Source organism: Equus caballus, chromosome 1 (genome assembly GCF_041296265.1).
Source record: "Equus caballus isolate H_3958 breed thoroughbred chromosome 1, TB-T2T, whole genome shotgun sequence".
In the NCBI taxonomy this organism is placed as follows: Eukaryota; Metazoa; Chordata; class Mammalia; order Perissodactyla; family Equidae; genus Equus; species Equus caballus.
The window spans coordinates 182,921,208-182,946,101 of record NC_091684.1 but is presented as its reverse complement, the minus strand read 5'-3'; the positions used below and the strand labels follow the sequence as shown (position 1 = coordinate 182,946,101).

Here is a 24,894-nt window from a genome sequence, read left to right as displayed (position 1 = left end):
TTAATCTGGTCAAACTGAGTATTTGTACCCAGCACTAAGTTTTACCATTCCTTATCTAAACTGTGTAAAAGAACAATTGGACTACCTTATGGATATTTACGGAAAAACATACTGAATTAACTGGATAACAAAGTTATATATAGTGATTAAAAAGTGAAATTAGTCTGTGAAAATAGCACAATGATTCCACAGCTAACAAGGAAAAAATTGAAAACATAGTAGAATACAAGGTCTATCCTTCCTTCTTACTGGAAAAGCAAAGACTGCAGATGATATACTTTAAAATGTACATCAAGAAAATATATCTAGTGATTACTCTGGGGAATTTTTATGTTAAACAGTACAAACACTAGAACTACATATAACTCTTTATTAAACTTCTATTCTGAAAACTAAGAGCAATTCAGACACTTGTAAGACTGTCCTCTTCCTTCTAGTTTAAGAGGCACAAGGTTGTTAAAAGAAAAGTAGCAACACAATGTCAATGAATGCACCTGAGTACTGCAGAAAATTTTCAACTACAAACCTAATCCTTGCCATAAGAGTCACATCTTTACTAATATTTCTTATACTTATCCAAACACCTTAAAAGTAAGACTCACTTCTGCTCTTCGATAGCATAAACCTCAAAATACTGAGATACTTTTCTATCTTAAGTTACAGAGTGTTAAAAACAGAAAGTGAACACTCTATCACAAAATGTATTTTTTTTTTTGAGGAAGATTAGCCCTGAGCTAACTGCTGCCAATCCTCCTCTTTTTGCTGAGGAAGACTGGCCCTGAGCTAACATTCGTGCCCATCTTCCTCTACTTTATATGTGGGATGCCTCCCACAGCATGGCTTGCCAAGCAGTGCCATGTCCACACGCGGGATCCAAACTGGCAAACCCTGGGCCCCCAAAGCGGAACGTGTGAACTTAACCACTGCACCACGGGGCCGGCCACCACAAAATGTATTTTAAAAGTCTCAGGGGCCAGCCCAGTAGTACACAGCAGTTAAGTTTGCACACTCTGCTTCAGCAGCACGGAGTTCGCCGGTTCAAATCCCAGATACAGACCTACGCACTGCTTATCAATCCATGCTGTGGCAGGCATCTCACGTATAAAGTAGAGGAAGATGGGCATACACGTTAGCTCAGGGCCTATTTTCCTCAGCAAAAGAGAGGAGGATTGGCAGTGGATGGATGTTTGCTCAGGACTAATCTTCCTCAAAAACAAAAAAAGTTTCAGGAGGAAAGGGCCTTAAAACTAAACGAAGATGAGTTGAAGGCATGAACTCATCACCCTTTCACTGGTCATTGAAAACTGGAAGGCTTTTTATCTAATAGAGTAATGAAATTCTACTATATTGAAGATAAACTTTAATACTGAGGCTTGAACACATCCTAATTAATTTGATAGTGGCAGTCTCTGAACCGTGATTAAAGTTTAAATTAAAAATAAGATAACTTTGCATGACACTTACAGTTTTCACACCAAATTCACAGTAAACTACCAATGAGACACCGCGAGGAACATCCACGTTCTTCTTTCTAACGCTGCTCTCAGGCAGGTTACCTGCTAGTATTTTGAAGTCAGCTCCAGAGCTTGTCATGGAGTCACTACATAGTGATTTTCAAACTGTGGTGGAAAAATTCTTTCACCTAGAGTTGAGAAAGACGGATATTGGGCAAACAGTTGCCTTCTCCTTCCAAGTGTCTCATCCGAGCAGTGCTTTCTTTATCTGATTTACAGGTTCACTTAACTCAAGCTTTAGTTTAAAAAAAAGTTTTCAGATTTAAAAAAAGTTTGAGAAATGCTAGACTAGAAAAAAATTGTCACATAGCCCTCAAAAAGATTTTGCCATTTATTTCAATGAGTATGGTATTACAACCTCATGGGACAAAGACAGTTTCCATGAGGTTGGCTGTAATAGGTTGTAAGGGAATTTAATTTCAGACACTTGGATAGTTTATATATCCATGAATTACCCAGTGGTCCTCAACATCCATGTCAAAATTGCCCTCCATTAACTAATCAAGGTGGTTTTTCTTCTACGCTGAGAAAAAAAAGAATCCTTTCTGGGTTTTGTGCTCCCAATAATAAACTAATGGCCAATATCTATCTGCAGGCCGTTTAAGTGGAAAATTCCTTTCAAATATGTTTAATGGTAATATTTAATTATGTCAATTCACACATATCTTTTCGATTTTTGACGTTAACTTTATTTTCATGAAACTTGTTCTTGTCTTCTCCTAACATCTAGCATCATGCTTATTCTTACTCATGAAGAAACCAAGACAAAAGTAGCAACGATTTACTACTCAGTTATAGGGTTAAGTCTCTTGATGACCAAATCTTTACTTTCTTAAGCATTAGTGCTCTTTTAATAGTAGGCAATGCAATTTCTCATTTTGCCTTTAAGATTATCTTATAAACTTATATTTTATTTCAAGGAAATGTTTACATTAAGTATCCTTACAAAAATTAATGACAATATATAATTTGAGTGGAACTGCCTTACAACTGTCTGCTGAAATGAAACTACTACAACTAAGTTTTCTAAGATATTTTACTAAGCCATTCAAAGACAACATGCCCCTTTTAAGAGTTTTAATAACATGAAGTTGCTTTCTGCAAAAAAAAAAAAAAATTTAAGTTCTACAACGAATCTAGGAAATCAAAAAAATAGCTTCTTAGTAATTCTGAATTTAAAATCTTGCTTTGTACCTTTTCACAAAACATTACATTGATTAATAAAAGGCACAATTTTTAAAATATTTTATACTTCTAAGTTATTATGCCGTGTCAGGAAATTCCTAGTGGCCCTATTTTCAAAATATATCCCAAATTTATCACTTTTCACTACCTTTACTGCTATAACTCTGACCCCACCCATCATCATCTCTGGCCCTAGATTATTCCGAAGGCTTCTAATCTAATATCCCTGCTTCCACTCCTGATCCTCTTTCCCATTCTATTCATATTAGAGCAATCAGAGTGTTCCTTTTAAAATCTAAGTCACAGCCTCCCATTCTTCTGCTCAAAACTCTCTAGTGGCTCCTAAAAGTAAAAGCCAAGTTCTTTCAATGGTTTATGAAAGATCTGCCTTCTCCAACCCTATCTTACTCTCTGACCTACTCTCATACTATTCTCCCCATTCTCATTCGGCGCCAATAACACTGAGAACACGAAGCTGTTCCTCAACATGCTAAGCATGTTCCTGCTTTTGCACTTACTTTTCCCAATAACCCTCCAAACCCCCCTTGCTAACTCCCTATCTCCTAACTTATTATTCAACTTACTTATTACTTGTCATTAACTCTATCCTTCTCTCCACCCCACTGCAGGTTTAATAAAGATCCATAAAGGCACAAATTTTGTTTATTTCATCAATATATCCCAAGACCCTAGAACAGTGCCTCCCACATAGTAGCTACTCAATAAATGCATGAATCCTAATAAATACTAAAATCAAAATGCTTTTAATTATTTGGCAAAAAAAGGTAAAACACTGTTTACTAAATAAGTGCTGAAATTTATTAACCTAAAAGGTTTTCCAAAGCTATTTATGGAGAAAATATACATATATTTCAAGGTCCCAATAATTTAGTCAAAAATTAAGCCGTCAGAATGAAGACTGTGATCTATAATAATGTATTCAACCAGAATCATCATCTAATTTTTAATTCTGACATTCAAACATTTTTTTAAATCACAAATATTTATATAGGAAATTACATTTTGAAGACCTAATTACATAGAAGGAGATTTGTAATCACACGCCTCATCTTCAGCCAAATAAATAAAATATCCTTATATAAACAAATATTTAAAAGAGAAGACAGATCCAAGCCCAAAGATTATCATATATGCCACAATCTTAGGTAAATTATCTAGAGTAGTTTAAGAATAAAAATATCAACTGTATACTAAAAGATGAATATAGCATAATACTGATATATTACTTTTCTTAATGTTGCTCTTTCTCAAAGACAAATTTATCAGTGCTGTGAAATATTAAAAAAGGAAATGAAAAGCCATTTTAACATATATCAGTCAAATACACAATGTAATACTTGTATAAGTATTCTATATTTTCTTTGACCAAGGTTTCCACCACAGAAGCACACAATTTTAAGGTTGAAAGGAACACTAAAAAGTCATCATTCCTATGAATTAGTCTTTGGACAAGACTATAATCCAGTGAATAAAAAGAGATCTATTAAAAATTTGAAGAATTTATGTAATGACTAAATAACCTGGAAGCATATCCTGGTAGGATTCAGGACTAAACTGTTAGGATGGAAATTTTGTTTGTTTTTTTACCGTATTCCCATCATCCAGCACAGTGCCCAACACAGAGTAGTGCTCAAATATATGATGACGAAATGAAGCAATCTCTAGACTCAGATCCTAAACCACTAAGCAATCTTGAAGCCACTTTTGTAGTCACAATTAACAAAAATCACATAGTGCTATGGGCCCATGTCTAGTATAGCAGAATATTCTAACATAAAAAGTTCAGGTTTTTTTCAAGACCTATAGTCTGCTCATTAACACAAATTATGGGTTTATAAACAGTAAGCCTAAAGACTCAATGGAAGTACTTCCAGGAGGGTCCAAGTAGGCAGTACTCTGAGAGTTCCCCAAGCCCTACTCAGCAAAGGTAATGCTGTTTACACCCATTTTACCTTTTGATATTTCAAGCCTCTGCTGTTTGAAAAAAAGTTTCACTGCATAAAATACTCAAAAACCAATGACCCAAACTATTCCCAAACAGATTAACTGCCTACCCTATTATTTAATCTATACTTTCCTCTAACAACATATTACGTCTCTGAGGCCCTGGTGTGAAAGCTATTCTAACTCTTCCTAGATCACTTCCTTATTCTGTGAACCAAAAGTCACCTCATTTATATCAACCTATGTAAATAACCCCTTAAGTATTTTGCTCTGCTTAGCTACTATATGCTCAGCTTTATGTCAGAGGTTTTGAGGTTACAAATGTAGGTATACGGAAGTCCGCTAAGCCAGTGCTATGAATACGCTCACCTCCCTTCCAGGGTCTCTGAGTCCCTTATCCTCACTTTGGAGAACTGAGAAGGGTGAGGGAAGGGCATAATTTTACATTCAATATTGTAAGGCTATAAATGGAGGGAAACCATTATTTTCATTATACAAACTACTTAGGTAAGGTTTAACAATTTTCTTAATGATAGGAACATTAAGAGGCTGAATAAGAATCTCAGGAAGGGGTAAAGACTAAAACAGACATGGATTTTTAAAAAAAGGCTCAAAAGCACTTTTTCTCACTATTTTTCAGCTTTATAGCACACCACAGCTAAAGAGACAAAAGCAATGTGCTGTACAGTCATGCGTCCCTTAACGACAGGGATACATTCTGAGAAACACATCATTAGGCAATCTCATTGTATGAACATCATAGAGTGTACTTACACAAACTTAGATGGTATAACCTACTACACACCTAGGTTATATGGTATTAATCTTACGGGACCACCAACGTATATTTGGTCCATCATTGACCAAAATGTCCTTATGCAGTGCATGACTGCACTATGGAACTGATAAATGCAACAGGAATTCAAAGAAATGAAAGATCAGTATAAGCTGGAAGAGATCAGGGCCTGCAAAACTTTTTCTGTAAAAGGCCAGACAGCAATTATTTTTAAGCTTCGCATTCCATACAGTGTCTGGTTACAACCATTCAACCGTGCCGTCATAGCACAAAAACAGCCACAGACAATACTTAGACGAATGCCCATGATTGTTTATGGACACTGAACTTTGAATTTCATATAATTTTAACACATCATAAAATACTATTAATTATTTCTTCAACCATTTCAAAATGTAGAAAGCTATTATACAAAAAAGGACAGGAGGCCTGATTTGGCCCAGAGGTCATAATCTGTAGACCCCTTGCAAAAGATTAAGTATCAGTGAATAGAGAGGATTTGAGTGAACTTTGAAAAACAGACCAGATTTGGATTTTAAAAAGACTGCCATTCCTCATGAGTGATTAGGATGGAGTAGTTGAGCACATGTGCCACCTTAGAAAGTAGAGACTCCTTATTTCATTTACTTCTGAAGACATAAGGACAACTATAGAAGGTATTCAAGGGCAAACAAGAGTTAGACCTTGTAATAAATAATAATAAGTCATTACAGACTAGAGGTGGAATACCAGACTAGATTGAGTGGGGCACAAAGCCCAAGAGATGGACAAATATGGAAGGCTTGAAATCACCTGAACTATCACAGAACTGAAAAGAGTAATCCAAGACAAAGAGAGCTTGGTGACTGGGGGCTAGATATAAGAAATAAAGACAAATGAGTCAACGTTTCTTAATGAAAAACTAATCAGTTTCAGCAATAGGCAGTGGTATCACTTGAGTTTCAGGTGACAGTATTTCCAAAGTAAAATGAAAATACAGAAATGATGAGGCAAAGTCAAGATCAGTAACATAAATTTCAAGAGCATAAATTTTAGAAAATTATTTAAGAAACAGTCAAAGAGTTACATACTTAGTTAAGAGAGAAGAGAAGAAATCTGGATCTTTCAATTCCCCAGACCAGAGGAAAGTTAATTTCCCACAGTTCTCTAAACAGTCAACCAAAATAAAAATAAATAAAGATATATCATCTTGGCTCTGAAAAGGTAAGCAAAGAAACAAACATACAATTTTCTATCAGGAAGAGTACATGATCAACAAGGAAGAAAATGAACAAACTATATCAGAAGCCAGGCAGGAGTTCTGCCAAGGCTGTCTGACAATGACAAATACAGCAACAAGGAAAGATAGTAATGCAAACATTATTTATTTCCCCATCACTCTTTTTATTAGCCTTGTGTTAATACTTTTTCCTAAATCTTTCAATCTGGCTCATAAGATACAAACTGACGATCTGACATTTATACCTTCTATCTTCCCCTCACCTGCCAATCTATCCTGCACTTCCTTGTGCTTTTGGTCCACAGTGTCATTAACTTTCCTAAATGTCTTCTTTTCTCATTTATCCCAATCTTAGCAACTCCCAAATGTTATCTCCTTTACCTAAATTCCTTTACATCAACTGTTAAATCAGTATGTACTGCCTTGTATATGGCTTTTCTACTCTGTCTTGAACTGGCGTTTATTCCTAAATTGTCGAGCTCTCTCCCCACCAGAGCTATAAGCTCTTTTAACGCTGGAATATTTTATATTCCCCTGTATCACTGGCAGTGCCTAGCTGCGCAATAAAATATTGGTCAAGGATAATAAAAGAGGCTAAATCTAATACAAAACTAGAAAAACGAAAATTCACTTTAACCAACTCTTGATGACAAAAAGCTGGAGAATCTAACCAAATGACACAAACGAGTCTCATTTTAACCCTAAAATTACAAAGTTATGCATAACTTTTCCCCAAGTACTAGTTCTAATTCCAAGGAGTAAAACACACAGACATGACAAAACATTAACAACCTATTTATTTGACTGCCAATCTCAGGTATCACGGACAATCAACCTACAAAATACAGTAAAAAAAGACCAACCTTGTTTACTGTCTCTTACATTCAAACTCCTACCTGCAGTTAAAACATCCCAATTCAAATGTTTGTTCTTCTGTAAAGGATTCCCAAAGAGGCCCTGATGGAAACAGTTGTTCCTTTTCTATTTACTCTTTTATAGTTACTACCTCTTGAGCTACACCATCACTAATTTATCTTGGTATCCCTAAGGCCAGGTACACAGTAAGTGCTAAATAAAGGTAATATGAATTAATGAGTTACAAATCAGATGCTTTCAATTTTTTTAGCACAGATGATTTTTTCCCAAAAGATTTCTTATATTTACGTACAACACACATAACAGGCAAAAACAGAAGATGCCCTGGTTTGGGAGGGTGGGTTGTCAGAGGAAGTCTCAAGACATCTAGGAAAAATATATAAGGGGTCCAAGAAACAGAATTTGAAACCCAACTAAAGTTCATACTTAAAATTCTTAGCATTGAACTATTTTCCTTAATTTCTAATACGGCTTCTCTTGGTTAGATAAAATGATCGACAACAATCTTCACTTAAACAAATAGAAGCTTGATTATTCGTCACTACACAATGGATCACTTTACCAAAGTTTCTTCACAGTTCTTTTAAAAGCCAAATTCTCCTGGTATACTTTAAATGTATTTTACAAACATTTTTTAGGAATAAAGACATTGCTAAAACAGAACACTACAATGCTTCTTAAGTCAATTATACTACTTGCATACCTTCTTGGTGTGCAAAGAAAAAATCACGGATCTCACAGCCCAAATAAATAGTCTTTAAAATAGTATCTATGGAAACTGAAGTAGTGACAATTAAAACATCCTGTAGCTACCAAGAAAATCTCTATTATGTCATTTCATATTTAAGAAGTTAATATTAAAAGCAACACTTACCTTAAGTCCTGCTAATGTTGAAAAAGTGAAAGTTTAGCACAGTCTTCATGAGACATAACTTTTTCTTCAATTTAAGAGTTACAAAAAAGGAAGGCAAACACAATTTTTATTCCTTAAAAAAAATCTTAACTTTCAAGGTCAAAATAATTTATTTTATTTTCTCCAAAAGAGTAACCGTACTAAATCTGCCATTCAAACAGGAAAATAAGAAAGGGGGGAATGCTTTCAAACCATTTAGGACAAGTACCACGTGACAGTTAACATTAATTTTGCAACCCATTTTTTAAATTGCCAAAGTAATTTAAATGGGGGAGTGTGCTAAAAACTGATAAAGATATCAGAATTCTGTGACAATTCTTTCTTATATCAAAGTGTAACCCACCCCATTCCCCAATGCTCTTATAATTAATGAACAAAGAATGATAAAATAAGACATGCTGAGGTGGTTAAAATATGTACCCTACACATGACAACCAAGTCGACTGTTGACTAGTCACCTGTAACGTTCTAATTTCTGCTTTAAGTCAATCAGATCAATACTGCTATTTCTTACAAGTTAAATAGGTACATCCCGCTTTTCAATCATGTATGTCTACTCATAAAGTGCTCCAAGGCCTACTCAAGTTTTTGGTGATCCACACTTAACCGATCTCTTCCTCTGCTCTGCTATAGGTACAAGAAATGTGGGTCAATTACAAAGAACAGATGAAAGAGCCAAAAATGAGAAAGCAATTTAAAATGCAAGTAAAACCTTAATCTGCAAACTGTCTAGTGGGTTACCAAGATGGTCAGTATGTCTATCCAAAAATACTAAACAAGCGTACAGCTCTATCATATTAAAGTCATTTAACAAACTGGAATTGACAGGAAAACATTTCCAAACACATTTTACTAATATATCTTACTTAACCAAAAATTTTTCCCAATAGTTGCATCTACATCAAATTTTTGTTAAAAGAACCATTTTAAATTGAGATTTAGAGAACTATTCCCCGAAGTGAATGAGAACCTCAATGCAAAGAAACACCCTCCACTACACTGTTTAAATTGAGTACTGGTTTTGGATTGAAATGGAGCCTGCACATTGCCCCCCCCCCACCCCCGCCCAACACCTGTAGAAGGCAGCAAAAGTAAAGACCAGTAAATACAGCGACGTATTTCACTGTTTTACACCTCAACCATTTTTTTTAAATATCGTTTCCTGCCTAACGCAAAGGAAAAAGCAAATCCTCGCTAGGAATTTAAAGTTAAAAAGCGCGTACGCACCATCTGTATGCCTGCTGTGGTCTAGACTTAACACACTTACATTTGCATTTATTAAGCTTGGGCCCAAACTGGATTTCTATCTTATGGTAGAAGTCTAAGCGTCTCCCCTGCAACTTTCTCGGGATTTTACTAAACGTCCTCACAGCTCGCCTGGACTTCGAGCACCTTTCAGCCTCGGCTGCACCCGGAGCCTCCCTCCCTCGCATTTCTAATAACGCGGGCAGGGAGGGAGGGGGGAGCGAGCGAGTGTATTTCTGTGGATAAGTGCGCGCGCGCTCCCGCGCCGCTCCCCGCCCCCACCCCGATACTTTTCTTTAGTGGAAAAAGGGAGAATCTAGAGGTTATTCCCCCGAAAACTCAGGATCCGAGCCTCCCGCGCGGCGCAGTCGGGCGGCAGGACTCCGCGTCTGGGTTGCGCAGCGCAACTTCTCACCCCCTCCCCGGGCTTTAGCAGCAGATGGGAAACTGAAGGCGACGAGGCAGGCGCGGGGAGACGGGGAAAAGTGAAAGGGCCGAGCCCCCCGAAAGGCGCTCAAGTTTGCAAGCGAGGTGGTGTTTCCGCCGAGAGGCGCCCGCCCCCTCTCCCCGGCCAGGTGGAACTCGTTAGCGGCGGCAGCCCAGCCAGCAGACACCGCCACCTTCCCTCCCCGCGCACCACCCGCGACCAGGGCGCGTGCGGGCGGCGGGCGAGCGGTCCCCGGCCGCCCCAGGCCTCCGCCGCGCCGGCCCCGTCACCTGTGGAGAAAGCGCCCCCTGCCCGGCCTCTGCCCTTCACGCCGACCGTGGTCCCCGCGGCGGCGGCGGCCGCTCCCCGCCCGGCCTGCGAGGACGGAGCGCGGGGCCGGGGCCCCAGCCCCTTGAACTGGTTACAACCGGCGGCGGCGAGCGGGGCACCGGGCGGCGGGAGGGTCCCTAGCGCGGCGGGGAGGGGCGGGCGCAGGCCCAGAGGAGCCCGGGGGCGCACGGTCCTACCTAACACCGTCGGTCTCCTCCGTCGCCTCCTCAACGGCAGCGGCCCCGGCGGTGGCGGCGGCAGCGACATTCCTGGGGAGCGCTCCCGCCGCCGCCGCCTCCTCCTCCACTCTCGGCTCGCCTCTCGTCCCCGGCGCGCTCACCGAGCGCCGCGTCCCTCCAGCAGCCTCCCCCCGCCTCCCCGACACACACGCCCCGAAACCTCAAGCCCTCCGGCTCCCGCGGCCGAGAAACCCACCCTCCCTCCCTCCCCGCCACCAGCGGCGGCCCCGTCCCTCCCCCCTTCCCCTGCGCCCGCCGCCGCGCCGGGCTCAGTAATGGCGGCCACTCGGGCTCCCTCGCGCTGACGGATCTCTCCCTCTCTCCCGAACTTTACCTCAGCATCTCTCCCAGCGCGCACCGCCGGAACGCGCGCGCGCCCGCAGCCACACACCCGGCCGGGGGCGGAGCGGCGGGGCAGCCTCGACGGGGCGCGCGCGCGCGCGCGCACCCGTGCAGCCCTCCCCACTATCCCCCGCCCCCGCCGCCCTCACCTCGCGACGCCTCCCGCGCCGCGCGCCCGCTGGGCCCCGCCCCTGCCCTCGTCTCCCGGGAGCCTGGGAAGGCGCGAGCGCCCGAGCCGGAGGGAGGGGAGAGAGCGCGCGGGGCCGCGTCCTCACCGGCGTCCCGGCTCCCCGATTGGCTTCTGCCCCTCCCCCTCCTTCCTCCGCCTCTCCCACCCATTGGTTCCCTCTCCTACTCCATTCCTTCTCACCTTTTCCCTTTTACCCGTTGGCGTGAGTATTTTTCCTCGGCTTTCTCCTTTCTCCGTAGTCGGCTCCTCCTCCGTCCCATCCTCCACGCTTTAGAGGCTGCGGACCGCGCAGCCCTGAGCTCGGCCGTCTCCGACCTTCCCTGCTTTCTCCCTTTCCTTCGGTTCCGGTTTCTGGCCGTAACTGAGAGCAACCCACAATACTGCAAAGGAACCTGATATGTATTGTGTTAGCCGTTGCAAAACATCGCAGGGGCACTGAATGAGTCTCGAAAAATCACCCTATGGTCTCCGCGCATTAAAGAATTCAGGGGAGAACAAAATGCTCCCAAGCTCGTTCGCAGGGACATGCCCGCTTGCATGCCCCGGTGTAGGCAGCCGCTTTTCTGCCTGGGGATCGCTCGCCCGGGACGTGGTGCATGCTCACCCAGAAGGCAAAACTCCATGGGAGCGAGAAGAATATGTTTCTCCGGTGACACTACGCAGGGACGCAGGCAGGCCCTTGATTTAGTCCGGTTTTAGGGAAGTTGAACGAGATGCCAAGACTTGGGGCAGGTTTTAGGGTGGCCCCAAAGACCCCTGCTCACACCACTGCCAGCCCAACCTCAGGAACCACCGGACACCTGGCTTTTATTATACTGCCTTAAATGTATTCAATATTTTTTGAGACTTCTGGACATTTCACGACTTTGGGGGTACACTGGGCTTTCTGTGTGTTTCTCCTCTGGGCATTGGCACTGAATAGTGGAGAAAGGACGATAGAAAAATGCCTTTCCTTTTACCATTGAAGAAACTGAGGTCTTGTGACTTTCCCAAGGTCACCAGAATCTGTCTTACACAGAGGTCTTAAAATAGTTGCCAGCAGATGAAAGCATAAGCAAAAACATAAGTCTACCCCCATTCGTTGTTAAGTCTAAAAGAAAGAGGTAATTTGGGGGAGAATTTCTCTTTGAGGAAAGATTTCTTTCCTGCATTGAAAACAGTTTATCACTGGTTAACATATAAAAGTCTTTTAAAGTTAACATATAAAAAGTATCCTAAATTCAAGTTATTCTTCATTTCTTATGTTACATAAGGTACTGAAATTAGCCAAGGTTGCTCTTCAGTGTTATAATGATGCAGCTGCTGCCAACCAGAAGTACATTTACGGTCTGTTAGTAAAGAAAAACAAAAGCTGCCTTTTGGTAAAAATCTGTTAGAAAATATTTGTCAGTAAATCTGTCACAATATTCCAGCAAAAGTTCTGTTGGTTTGTTCAACACCTCTACCCCTCTACTCTCCATATTTCTCAAAGGTGAACTTAATAGACAAAAGAGAAGAGATGTGATTAATTTCTCTGTATGTCTTACTCCCTAATTTTAAAAAGGCATGACTAAAATTCCTTACTCCAGCCCTTGCATCGGAATGGTACCAAATACTGTAGGTTAAGTAAGGTCTGTAGGTACTTCTTTCTTTCAGTTACAAACCATAGGCAAGGAAGGACTCTAAGAAAACTTGCAATGAAAGTAAATATGGAGGGGCTAAAAGGAGAGGAGCAAACTGGGGACAGGGAGTGGAACCATCAAAGTGAGGTACTAATGCTTGTATAGGTTGAAAAGTTCATGCATTTAAATGCACTTCTTGACTTGTGTACTAAAAGTCCTTAAAAATACAAGAAGCCAATTCAAAGTCATAACCTTGAAGTACTATAGGGGTCCACCCTAAAGATACTTTAAAAATTATGTCCTAAATAATCAGAAATTTCATAACCATGAACATGCATCAACATAAACCAAAATCAAATAAATCACAGCTTTTAAAGGAAATATTAACGTATACAGAAGTCACCTTTAATGCTTCCTTTAAAACAGGACTTCATTCTGAAGAAGGAGGACATGATACTGGAGGAAAAAACGACTTGGAATCTCATTGTCTCATAAGGAAGACAGCAGAAAATGTAAAAAAAACACAAAAAACAGGGTTTGAAAATGATAATTGTCATAGCTGACATTGTTTTTGGTCCTCCTACATCATCTGTGTTGATCTAAGAGTCTAGAACGTTAGGACTTTGCTCTTTATTAATACGAATAGTCTAAAGCTGCTGCCCAGTACAAATAAGTTAACAAATTTGTATCGTTTTTATGGTTTTTTTGCTCTGCTCAAAAAATCACACAGTTTTCTTTACAAACGAAAATCTGAAAATGGGAATTGGGGGCTAAATGCTCAGATGGTTGAAAATGCTCAGATATCTACAAATAAGAAGCAATAAAGAGCAGAAAATAAAACAAAAACCAAAGGATAGGATGGCATTTTTAACAATTGGTCAGGAGCCATGCCTTCAGAGAAATAGCTTTAAACACCCACCCCCCCCCCACCCGGAAGAAGACATTTTGAGAATATAAGTAATTTATTCACATACACACACACACACACACACACACACACACACACACGAGAGAGAGAGAGAGAGAGAGAGAGAGAGAGAGAGAGAGAGAGAGAGAGAGAGAGAGAGAGAGAGAGAGAGAGATGGAGTCAATATTAGCAAGCCCTTTCAGATCAACTACTCTTATCTGAAATAAAAAAACTTAAGTGCTTGTTCTGCTGTACTGGATAATTAAAATCACCCGAAGCTTTGTTTTTCATTTACTTTGAAAAAATTAGCAGAGTAAGATTTCAGTCAGGCATTTTAGGTTTTGAATTTAAATATTCTCCACAAACTTCTAGGTCTTTAACACATCCTAATAAAGCATTAATATGCATGGTCTTTTTAGGATCAAAAGAGATGGCAGCCATAAAAAATGTTATCAAAATTCCAGCTTCTACCATCAGTGCTTAACACTACAATGTTCAAATGTTTGATGTGATTTGGCTTCAAAAGAACTTACCCTATAGAAGCGGCTACACCCCCTGCTGGAAATCACTGATCATAACCACTTTGTCTTTTGTAGCCTCAACCAAGAACATATGAAAAGCCAAATAAAGGGCCTTTCCATTCACGACAAAATTGACCAATACTTTTTGCCTGTCTGATATAAGGCAGACTTTTGGAGAACAAAGTACCTCAGAACATCACCTTGATTACAGACAAAAAACACAAAGGAGTTGAGGAATAATGAAGGCAAATAACTAAATGACCAAAGCACAGAAAGATTGTTTATTGTCTAATTTCCTCTGGAATTTCACAACACCTTTCCACTCCCCACCTAACCCCCACTTCCTGCCTAGACTTCTCTCTTTCTCTCAGTCTGGTACAGTTTGGTCTATTGGGAGGAGGCAAGGCAGGGGGAGATGGGAGGTTATTCCCACTCTAGGCAAACCATGATGTACCAGTGACCACAGTAGCTATTTGCTGAGATACGGTGCTGAAAAGCTTTCGCCAAATTTGTTTTATGGCTACCAATGATATTTTCAGCATGAAGAAAAGGTGCTAATTATGTCTTGGCTGTTACTGTAGAAAATATTTTGACAAGAGTTAAGGTAATTGTGAGCATGGGACTGGAGCACTAGGATAGTAATGCATTGACCTTCCTGGCATTTTGTTCCACAGAGCTATGTTCTGTTGATTTTCCAGAACTGTATTTTCAGACTGAAATCCTAAAGATGGTATCAGAGTCTAGCTTCAAAATGTCATGTTCATGCCGCTCTGGTCCTATGACTTAACTGAAATAGTGAAAGCAGAACTCTATTTCTGAATAATTAGTATTTTATAAAGATTAATTGTAATGCAGACTCCTTTTAAAGGAATAACAATTCATTCAGGCCCCACCAGCACAAATACTTTAATTAGACAAAAATCTTCAAGTTATTTCCTTTCACAAAAGGAGGTATTGTTGGGCCATCTGGACCCTCCATTGAGTTTTTATGAAAGATCGCAGCTTGAATTTAATCAACCCCAATAAGGTTAACCCCATAAAGCTAAAAAATAATTGCTAAGGTTGCAAACTGAATTCTCTTTGAGATTGTTACCACTGTCATTTGTAAATCCTGGGAGACAGGAACTTGTATTGCCTATTTAACCAGAAGAACATAATTTTTGTAAATATCACTTATTCCCACCCTCGTTAGGCCAAATTTAGATTGTAAGCCCCTCTAGATAGGAATAACAAATGAATATTTGGCTTTATACAATAACTAGAATATCATTAGTGGAAAGCTCATGTTTGATGATGATAATGTGAAACATTCTAGGTTTTATGGATTTCTGGGGATTTCTGGCTAACAGAAGGCTTTAAGTTTTGAAGTAAGCTGAGATAATCACATTGGCAAATACAAATCATTTAAAGAAACTGCTGAGTTAGCCCCTGAAAGTTGAGTTAGATGTCCTTCCCCAAGTACAACCCCCACTTCACATAGCATCTCTCTAATAGGTAAATACAAATTACTAGCAACATAACTGTGGAAGTACTGGGGAACATTCTAAAGAACTGGCGCAGCATAAGAGTTTCTGAAATCAGTAATAATGTGTCTAATCACTTCACAATTAAGGCTTTGTCATTTTTCCCTATTGTAAGCTGCGATAGATGGTAAATGTTTGCTTTTCCAATTCATGCTTCTGCAGTTTCTTCAAAAAGCTTCTTAAGTAACAATGTGATTTTTCTGATGGATGCACAGCTTCTTTCAAACACATCTGTTACATAACAAGGAATAATAATACTGATCTTCCCCCAAATGGGCTTCCCATCTCTCTTCAGCACAGGGCTGTAGCATATATTTCATTTATTTCCAGCTCTAGTTCCCCTAGGAATAGACATTAAATAACTCCCTTATATTCTTTCCTAAAAAAGTATTTACATTAGGAATTCTGAGATTTTACAAGCATGATAACATGTAAAAGTAAAAGTAAAAGTAGCAAAAAGTTCATGAACAGCTATGAGTCCTATAAATCAAAATTTAGAAAATTAAATTTAAGTGGCAGCAAATATTTAAAATATTTTAAAAGTACATGTTTATTGAGGTATAAAAATATCTACAATATTTTCTGTGGAAAAAAATCAGGCTACAAAGCAAAAAGGTAGTATGATTCCATTTTTGTAAAAAGAAAATGTTCTGAAAACAAGATGACAATATTATTGACCAACGTATTAACAGAGATTTAACCCAGATGGTGTGATTATAGCTAATGTTTATTTTCTTTTGCTTCTTTGTATTTTCTAATTTTTTACAATGAACATATTATTTCTTTGCACAATAAAAATTTGGATTATAGCGGTGTTGAAAACTGAGAAAGAAAGACAATGTATAAAGCAAGATTATGTAAATTGTCTTGAAGCGATTGAACTGCCTACCATATATATCTCCTTATTTTCTCTTTTATTCTTCCCTTCTCTTCTTTTTTCCCTCTTATTCCCACGTTAGATGTTTCTTCTTTCTTCCTTTCTTTTTACTTTTTGATTCTCCTCCTCTTTTCCTTCTCTCTTAATTATCTCTTGGGCCTTTTACAGGCCACCTTGGGCATTGCCTGTTTCTATCTGTAGCAACTTCTGATGTAATGGAATGAAATGGTCTAGGCAAACATATTATTGCCGCCACTGGATTGTATTGTCTTAGAAGACTTTTTTTAAAAAGTTCTTACAGACCAAAACATATCAAGCAAAGAACATAGATTTTATTATCTTTAATGACTCCATGTTTTTACTTATGTAAATCTGCCAATAGTATTGCCTATATTGCTGATGGCCTCAAGGCACAGATTCTCCCCCCACCCCCCCCCCACCCCCTGCTCCCCACCGCCCCAGGAAGATTAGCCCTGAGCTAATATCTGTGCCCATCTTCCTCTATTTCATACGTGGGACGCCTGCCACAGCATGACTTGATAAGCGATGCATAGGTCCAGGCCTGGGATCCAAACTGACAAACCCCGGGCCACCAAAGTGGAGCACGTGAACTTAACCACCGTCCACTGGGCGGGCCCCCACAGATTCTGCTTTTAAGCTCTCTGCACTGACTCTGTTCAAAAGCTTTCAGGTACAGGCAATAGATAGTTTCTCTAATGCTGATAAAGCTGAGCAGATCTTCCCACATGCTCTGGTATTTCCCTTTGGACCACAGGTTTGTGATAAAATAAGTTCCATTTGGTTGGTTTCCCATGTGGATTTGCTGACGCTTAGGTTACCTGTGGTGTCTGTCACCCCAGGGTACTGAGGGTTGCTCTTCTAGGTCGGGGCATTTATCTTGTAGCGCACTCCTCCCCCACTGTATCCTCCTCAGCACAGTACAATCAACTACCAGTTTAAAGAAAAGGTTAAAATGGTCTCCCTACAGTGCAGAGGCATGCTGGGGCACAAATGAGTGGATAGTGGAAAGACCACCAAACTGGGAATCAGGATACCTGAATTTTTATCTCAGGTTCTGCTTGCTGTGCAACTTTCAGAAGTCATCGAATCTCTCTGAGCTGAAGTTTCCACATCCACAAAACAGTCCCTTTGCTACTCTAACATTATTTAGTTTGAAATTATTTTACAATGTTAACCTGTAGTCTAGGCTTCACTTTTTTTGTGGTTCACACTTAACACCCATCCAGACCCACCACTACACCCAAGACAAAGCTGTTGCTCTTAGCTTCCCTGTTGGTTTTGTCTGTCTTTGTCTCCCCACAAAGAGAGAAAAACTTCATCCTGATAAGACCAAGTTAATTTGCATTCCTCTAAAATCTATTTTGTTAGGTTTGAACCTCCAGATTTTCCAGAACAAGCCTGCCCCATGCCTGTTATAAGGTCACCTGCTCTGAACCTTCTTTGCCAAAAGGTTACCTTGTAGTTTCCAAGCCCACAATTCTTTATACTCCCAGAATTTATTCATCACTTTGCACCCTCCAGGCCCTGCCCCACCAGCAGTACAACCCAGAGCATCAAGTAGCCAATCCTGGGTCCTCACAATCCTGCTTAGTAATCTATTCAGGCTGGTCATAGTGTTACCCATGTCTTTTCTTCCTTGTGCCCATTTAATCAGTCCTGTTTCCATCTTCAGGCCCAAATAACCACTAATCTTCTTTATATCTCTAAGGATTTGCCTATTCTGGATGTTTAATATAAATAGAATTATACAATATGTGGTCTTGTGCCTCTGGGTTTTTTTCCTTGTCATAATATTTTTAAGGTTCATCCATACTTCAGCCTGCATCCATAATTCCTTTTCATTGCTGAATAGTATTCTACTGTATGGATATACCACATTTTGTTTATCCATTCACCAGTTAGTTGACATTTAGATTGTTTGTACTTTTTGGCTATTATGAATAATGTTGCAACAAACATACAAATGTTTGTGTGAATATATGTTTCCATTTCTCTTGGATAGATACCAATGGATAAAATTGATGGGTCACATAGTAAATTTATGTTTAACATTAAAACAAAATGGCAAACATCTTCCAGAGTGATTATACCATTTTACACTCCTGTCAGCAATGTAGTTTCTCCACAACCTGGCCAATACTTGTTATTGTCTGTTCTTTTTATTATAGCCTTTGTAGTGGGTATAAAGTGGTATCTTATTGTAGTCTGAATTCACATTTCCCTAATGACAAATGATGTTGAGCATTTTTTTATGTGCTTATTAGTCATTGGTATCTCTTCTTTGATAAGATATCTATTTAAATCTTTGCCCATTTTTTTAATTGGGATGTTAGCCTTTTAATTGAGTTGAGCCTCACTGGATCTTAAATTCTTGGACTGAATTTTCAAAAAAAACTCCTTAAGATTTTTTGGGGGCCGGCCCCATGGCTGAGTGGTTAAGTTCGCACGCTCCACTGAGGCGGCCCAGGGTTTCACTGGTTTGGACCCTGGGCGCTGACATGGCACCACTTGGTCAGGCCACATTGAGGAGGCGTCCCACGTGCCACAACTAGAATGACCTGCAACTAAGATATACAACTATGTATCGGGGGGATTTTGGGAGATAAAGCAGAAAAAAAAAAAGATTGGCAACAGTTGTTAGCTCAGGTGCCAATCTTTAAAAAAAAAACGAAAAAAGATTTTTCCTTAATGCAGTGATGACTTGACTTTAATATTTCCCAATACTTCCCAAGAATCACTTCCTTGCGCGTTTGCAATACTTCTTTTTCCCAACTTGCAAAATGTTGTCAAATATACAATATCATTGAGTAAAATAATTTCTCTTCTTGGGCATTCTTACAGCCAGTTTACTTAATTGGCAATACATAGTTTTTGTTTAGACTTTCTTTCTCCGTTTAGACTTTCTTTCCCCATTCCTCCTTGTTCAAACAGATCACTTCATGCCAGTTGTCCTATTTGATTTTGTTGTTAGAAACAGTATACTCATTCTCCCAGGAAATCTGGATGAAGGACTATTAAACAGTGAGCAATACGCTCCCTCATCCACAACAATTGGGATCTCTATCTCAATAACATGAGCCTTGAGCAGGACTTTTGAGGCATTTCAATCAAAGTGAGTAACTACAACTAACCTTCTTCTCCTTGGTACCAATTCATTTTCAGTTAGTAATTATTTTTGAAAGTGAGTTAACTCTTTTAAGCCAAGGGAGTACAATTTTAGAGCACTTCAAAGTGATCGTTTCATTGGATACCTCGAAATACTGCCATGCCTTTTAATATTTTGCAGTGCAAGGCAACTTCCTGGCCCCAAAGAAATCATATGCCACAGTGATTTAGGGATTAGCAAGAAAAGAGGCTACTGCAGTGTGGATACTCACTTCTGATTTACTGTGAGTACATCCTTGGTGTGGCCTGCGGGGTCATGTTACAGTGGTATGCATCCCAAGTGTCATCCTAATTCTAAGGAAAGAGCTCTGGCTTTGACAGTGTTCTGTATGTTTGCCTTGTATTGGAACAGGCTGCTGACAATTCTTTGAATTCACCTGAGGGTAGAACTCTTCACCCTCCCCAATCATCTCATCAGTTAACGTGCTGCAATAGGCTGCCTCAGCCCACCATTCACATGAGTATTTTTAGCTAAATCATCACAATAACAGGTATTTGCAAAGGTATTTTCAGATCAGATGCCACTATGTACACCTGCAGCTTAGAGAGAACACTTGCCTATCAAACTCTCCCAAAAATGGAAAATAAATACTCCGTAAATTGCTAAGATGAAATGTCCTCATTTGAAAATGGAAAAGTCTTCATACAAAGTGGAAACGTTTTAGGAATGCTGACAACCTGGAGATCCGGAAACTCACCTTAGTCTTGCTAGTCATGTTACATTGAGCCAAATCTTATTTAGTTTGACTTTTTAGTTTAATTTTGTTGAGAACTCTTATCACTTGAAAGTGATATATATAAAGTGTAAGCTGGTTGTAGGGTAATTATTTTTAATTTACTCTAGATTATTTTATATAGGAAATAAATTTGGAGTTTCACATATTCTGGAGATTCAATATAATCCCAGATTTGTTCAAATATAAAAAAATATGAATACTTAAATAGCCTGGAAAGAAATATATCAAATTTTAACAGTGGCTATTTCTAGGTAATTTCCTGAAAAATATATTCATCATATAAACTTTCTCATATGTATTTTCTAATATATCTATATACTTTCTTAGGATTTTTAAAAAGCATATTTTTTAATACTGCACATACTAATCATATCTTATTTACAACATTCCTTAAAATTACACTGACTGGCAGGATATGAGAACAAGAGTTTTGAAATTTAGGTAGACCATCTCTTTGGAACACTATTTTGATATACTCTCTCTTTTAATGACAATCCATTTGTACCAAGTATGTGCTAAAGACTGCGCTCCAATCAGAAATATAAACGTGAAAGGCATGGTTCCAGCATGCAGTTAGCTCATTTTCATGTCCAAGGAATGGATCTTAACTGAGAAGTAGGCCTATAGATTACATACTTTAATAAAGAGCAAATGAGTCTTTCAATTTCTATTATTCTGTAATAGCTTCATTATTTACAATTTATCATTTTGAACATGACAAGCATAGATGATAGATAGATAGATAGATAGATAGATAAAATCTTCCAAAGAATAACAAATTTGGGCAATAATTTCTTCTTAAGCAAATTAACCGACTAACTTGCTCAAATTACTTTTGTGATTATGGTATCTTCAGACTCACGTTCTGAATGTTACAGGCACTTTGAATCAACTCATTTTTCTCTTCTCTTGTCAAATTAGCAGTCTCATGGATTTGTTTTTTGCAGTATTTAGGTTAGTGCCATACCACCAAATGACACAGAGGCCATTCCAAGACCAAGTGAAGTCTTGTTTTAACTGGCACATAACTGTTTTTATTTGGGTTTCTGTGGAATTTGGAAGTCTGCAACTCATCCAAAATAAGGGCATTCCACAAATTCCATTTCATAAAAGCCATCCCTCCTTCATATACTGTTTCCATTTCCTTCAAGGTAACTCAACTTTTAGCAGGACATTCCAAGAAAAGTGATAAAGGGAGGTGTTAAGACAAAACATAGAATTCTTACTCAGCAAGTGCTCTCCATAGCATTAATAGTAGTAGCAGCAGGAACAGTAGTAATAGCAGTACAGAAAAATAATAATCATAATATAGTTAAACACTTAAAACATCAACCCTTTTAAACAAATTTAGAAAGTCAAAGAATTAAAAATATCAACATTTTGTACATAGATTAGTTGATTCAATACAAATAATAGTCGCAATTCTTTAGCAATGTGTGCTATTTCTCAAATTGTTTAAACAAAAACTAGGTTTTTCTGGGTTGCCAAATTTTTAGCCTAAAAATCTTAGTTTTTCTTTCAAATGCAAAAGTTTATTTGGACTCCAAGCACTTTAAACAGAAGGAGAAACAGGGACAGATTCTGCTATAGAGAGGAGGCCTTAAGAGGACCTTGGCTCTGTTCTGATGTAGGATTACTCCTGTGGCATCTTGTTTCCTGAGAAATACAGCCTATGGCAGCTCCCCACATACATGGGTCAGCCTCTTTGATGTGCGGGTAAAACTCATTAAAGTTAATGGGGATGAGGCACAGACATCAAGGGGAGCGCGGAACTCACAGAATATAATAGCAGAGGAAGCTCTGAGAACATTCTGACTGGGAATGCGCAGTGGGTTTGTTGAATTGTAATAAGGGCTGTGTTCCGGGTCCTCATTTCATCTGGGAAAGCCTCGGCGTGCCTTCTTGGACCCTGCCTTTGTGCAGACTCATGGCAGAGTGTTTTGTTCCAGTGATGTGCTACTCACAGTCTGCTCACGGAACACAATTTAATACAGACACTTCTGAGCGCGCTAATTTGTGGGAAATATGCTCCATAAACAGCTGAAGTAACCTGGATTTTTTTGCTTGAGAAAAGAAAAACTATTTTTAAGCATATAAAAGATGCAGTGAAGAATGAACAAAAGAGAATGCGCTCACACTGTCATCAGGTCAAAAAGAAGGAAAATCTGACAGTGCTGATTTTAAAAATTAGATACCGTAGGGTTTTGTGGGCTTCTCTAGAGATGTTTAAAAACCAGAGAGAGCCAGGGGGCTGCTGGTAGGTCAGGATAAAGGACTAGATGGATATATCTATGATACTACTCTTGTCAAGTGAAAAATGCCATTAAAATCAAATGTTCTGTGTGTCAACATGCCTGTAAAATAAGGAGATTACCGTTCACTTGATACGAGCACATGGTAAATGATGCACCAGGGGCATGGGGTAGATGCCAATATCAGCATGCTTGATGTCCCATATCATTTCATTGGATTACTTGTCTGAGCTCTTGATCTCAGACTCATCTTTGCATCTATACTACTGGTCCTCTGTTCCTACAGCTTATATTAATAATAATAATAATAGTTACAAATGAATAAATCATTATCCCTTCCCAATATTTGTGACATTTTGAATCATTCAAAATTCTAATAAATAGATAGATGAAAGGATACTGTGTCGTGGTTCCCAAACTTTTCATATTCAGTTCACAGATTTTCAATGGTTTCCATGTGATATTTTATATTTTGAGAATCTATTGATGAGACAAATACAAAATGAACACCACAACAAAAAAGCTAGCATGAATTTTCTTATCATGTTAAAATGAGTGTGTTTTGTTAATCCCAGTGGCATTTATGTACATTTGAAGAAATTGTGCCTATGGGACACTATGCATTAATTTCCGGACAATATTTGGTATGCATGTTCAAAGGTCCCAACAAGTTAGCCCTCTGAGAGAAATAACGACAGAGCCGAGCAGATCCGGATCTGCAGTAACTCCTTGAACACGTGAGCAAATGTCTTCTCCTTTCTGAACCTTAATTTCCTCATCTATGAAAAAAGGATGTTGGACTAGCTGCTCTTTAAGAATCCTTTGAGCTCTAAAACTTCTTTGATTATTTCAGATCCTTTATTTAGCAACATATGCAACTGGATTTAAATGTCATATGAGGATGTAAATGTCAACATGTGGCAATATTGATATGCTTTTCATGGTAGGGAAGTTGTTCTTATCAAAAATTTATCAGTATTCCTATGCATTTATGTTTAGTGAACCCGTTATAAATATCCAACATGCCTATTCTTAAACACTGCTTTATTTTTTACTTTTCATTTAGTCAATAGATCTAATTATGTTTCAATATATTTATCATTATATTATAGATGGAAACATTGAAGTCTGTCTAAAGAATCACATACTAAGTCAGCGGCATAGTTTAGAACGGAGCTGTGATCAGGAGATAATTTCTGCAAAGAATGCTACAAGTATCTGTTTATGCTCTCTTCATAGTAATGAGTAAGTTATTGAAGCAATCACTGTAGGTGATTTTCCTCTCCAAAATTATCACTGTCCTAATTGCTGATGACTATTAACTCAGTATTTTTCTAGTTTATGCTATTTGATTGTAATTGATTAAAAGATTGTAATGCTGCTGTATCAGGGTTTGTGTATGTTTTCTAAATGTTGAAGTTGAACTATATGTTACAATATTTAATATTAATATTATTAGTGCTTATGTAAATAGCATTTGCAGGAAAATTTTGAGAGTGAATGAATTAGTGAAATTCTAATATGTGCTGTTCTTAGTAAATTTCAATAAATTATTATACCTTTTAGTTTTAAAATATCATCACATTTAATGTTTATAGACCTGTTTAATATATTTACTTTTCTTCAGTAATATGATTCTAAAGTTATCTTTAGCATTTATTTTACTCTTCTGACCATGTTTTTCCTAAAGTGAGTATATGTACAAAACTACTATGACTTTATACACAACCATACTTATATGATATTTAAATGCCATACACACATCTCTTCCTTTTCTTAGTCATTTGGAACTCTCTGTGGATACTTTAGGTGGTCACAGGAATAACTTTTATTCATAACTGTACCATCACTTTAAAGCCTAATTAAAGGAAACATTTTTCTTTTAAAATACTCGGAGTCTAGAAATAAAGAGATTCCTACTCTAAGAGACTTGGGATAGCCAATGTTTTAAGAGCAACTGAACACCCAATGTACTGAGAAGAAGAGTAGCTTTCAACTTGGAGCAAGAGGGCTACTGTCCAGAATAAACAGGACCAGTTTAACAAGGGT

General features: G+C 38.8%; 1 protein-coding gene across 15 annotated transcripts in view; it reads right to left on the bottom strand.

Moving 5' to 3' along the window:
- Nucleotides 1-24,894, bottom strand: part of ARHGAP5 (Rho GTPase activating protein 5) — a 128,311-nt gene that overhangs the window by 74,564 nt on the left and 28,853 nt on the right. For 3 of the 15 annotated variants that reach the window (XM_070241696.1, XM_070241722.1, XM_070241725.1), the window contains exon 3: nt 11,422-11,633. The exons of 3 other annotated variants lie outside the window; for them this stretch is intronic. The gene's annotated coding sequence lies outside the window, so the exon portion shown is untranslated. 9 more of the 15 variants (XM_023623643.2, XM_070241723.1, XM_023623610.2 and 6 more) reach the window with 7 other exon arrangements.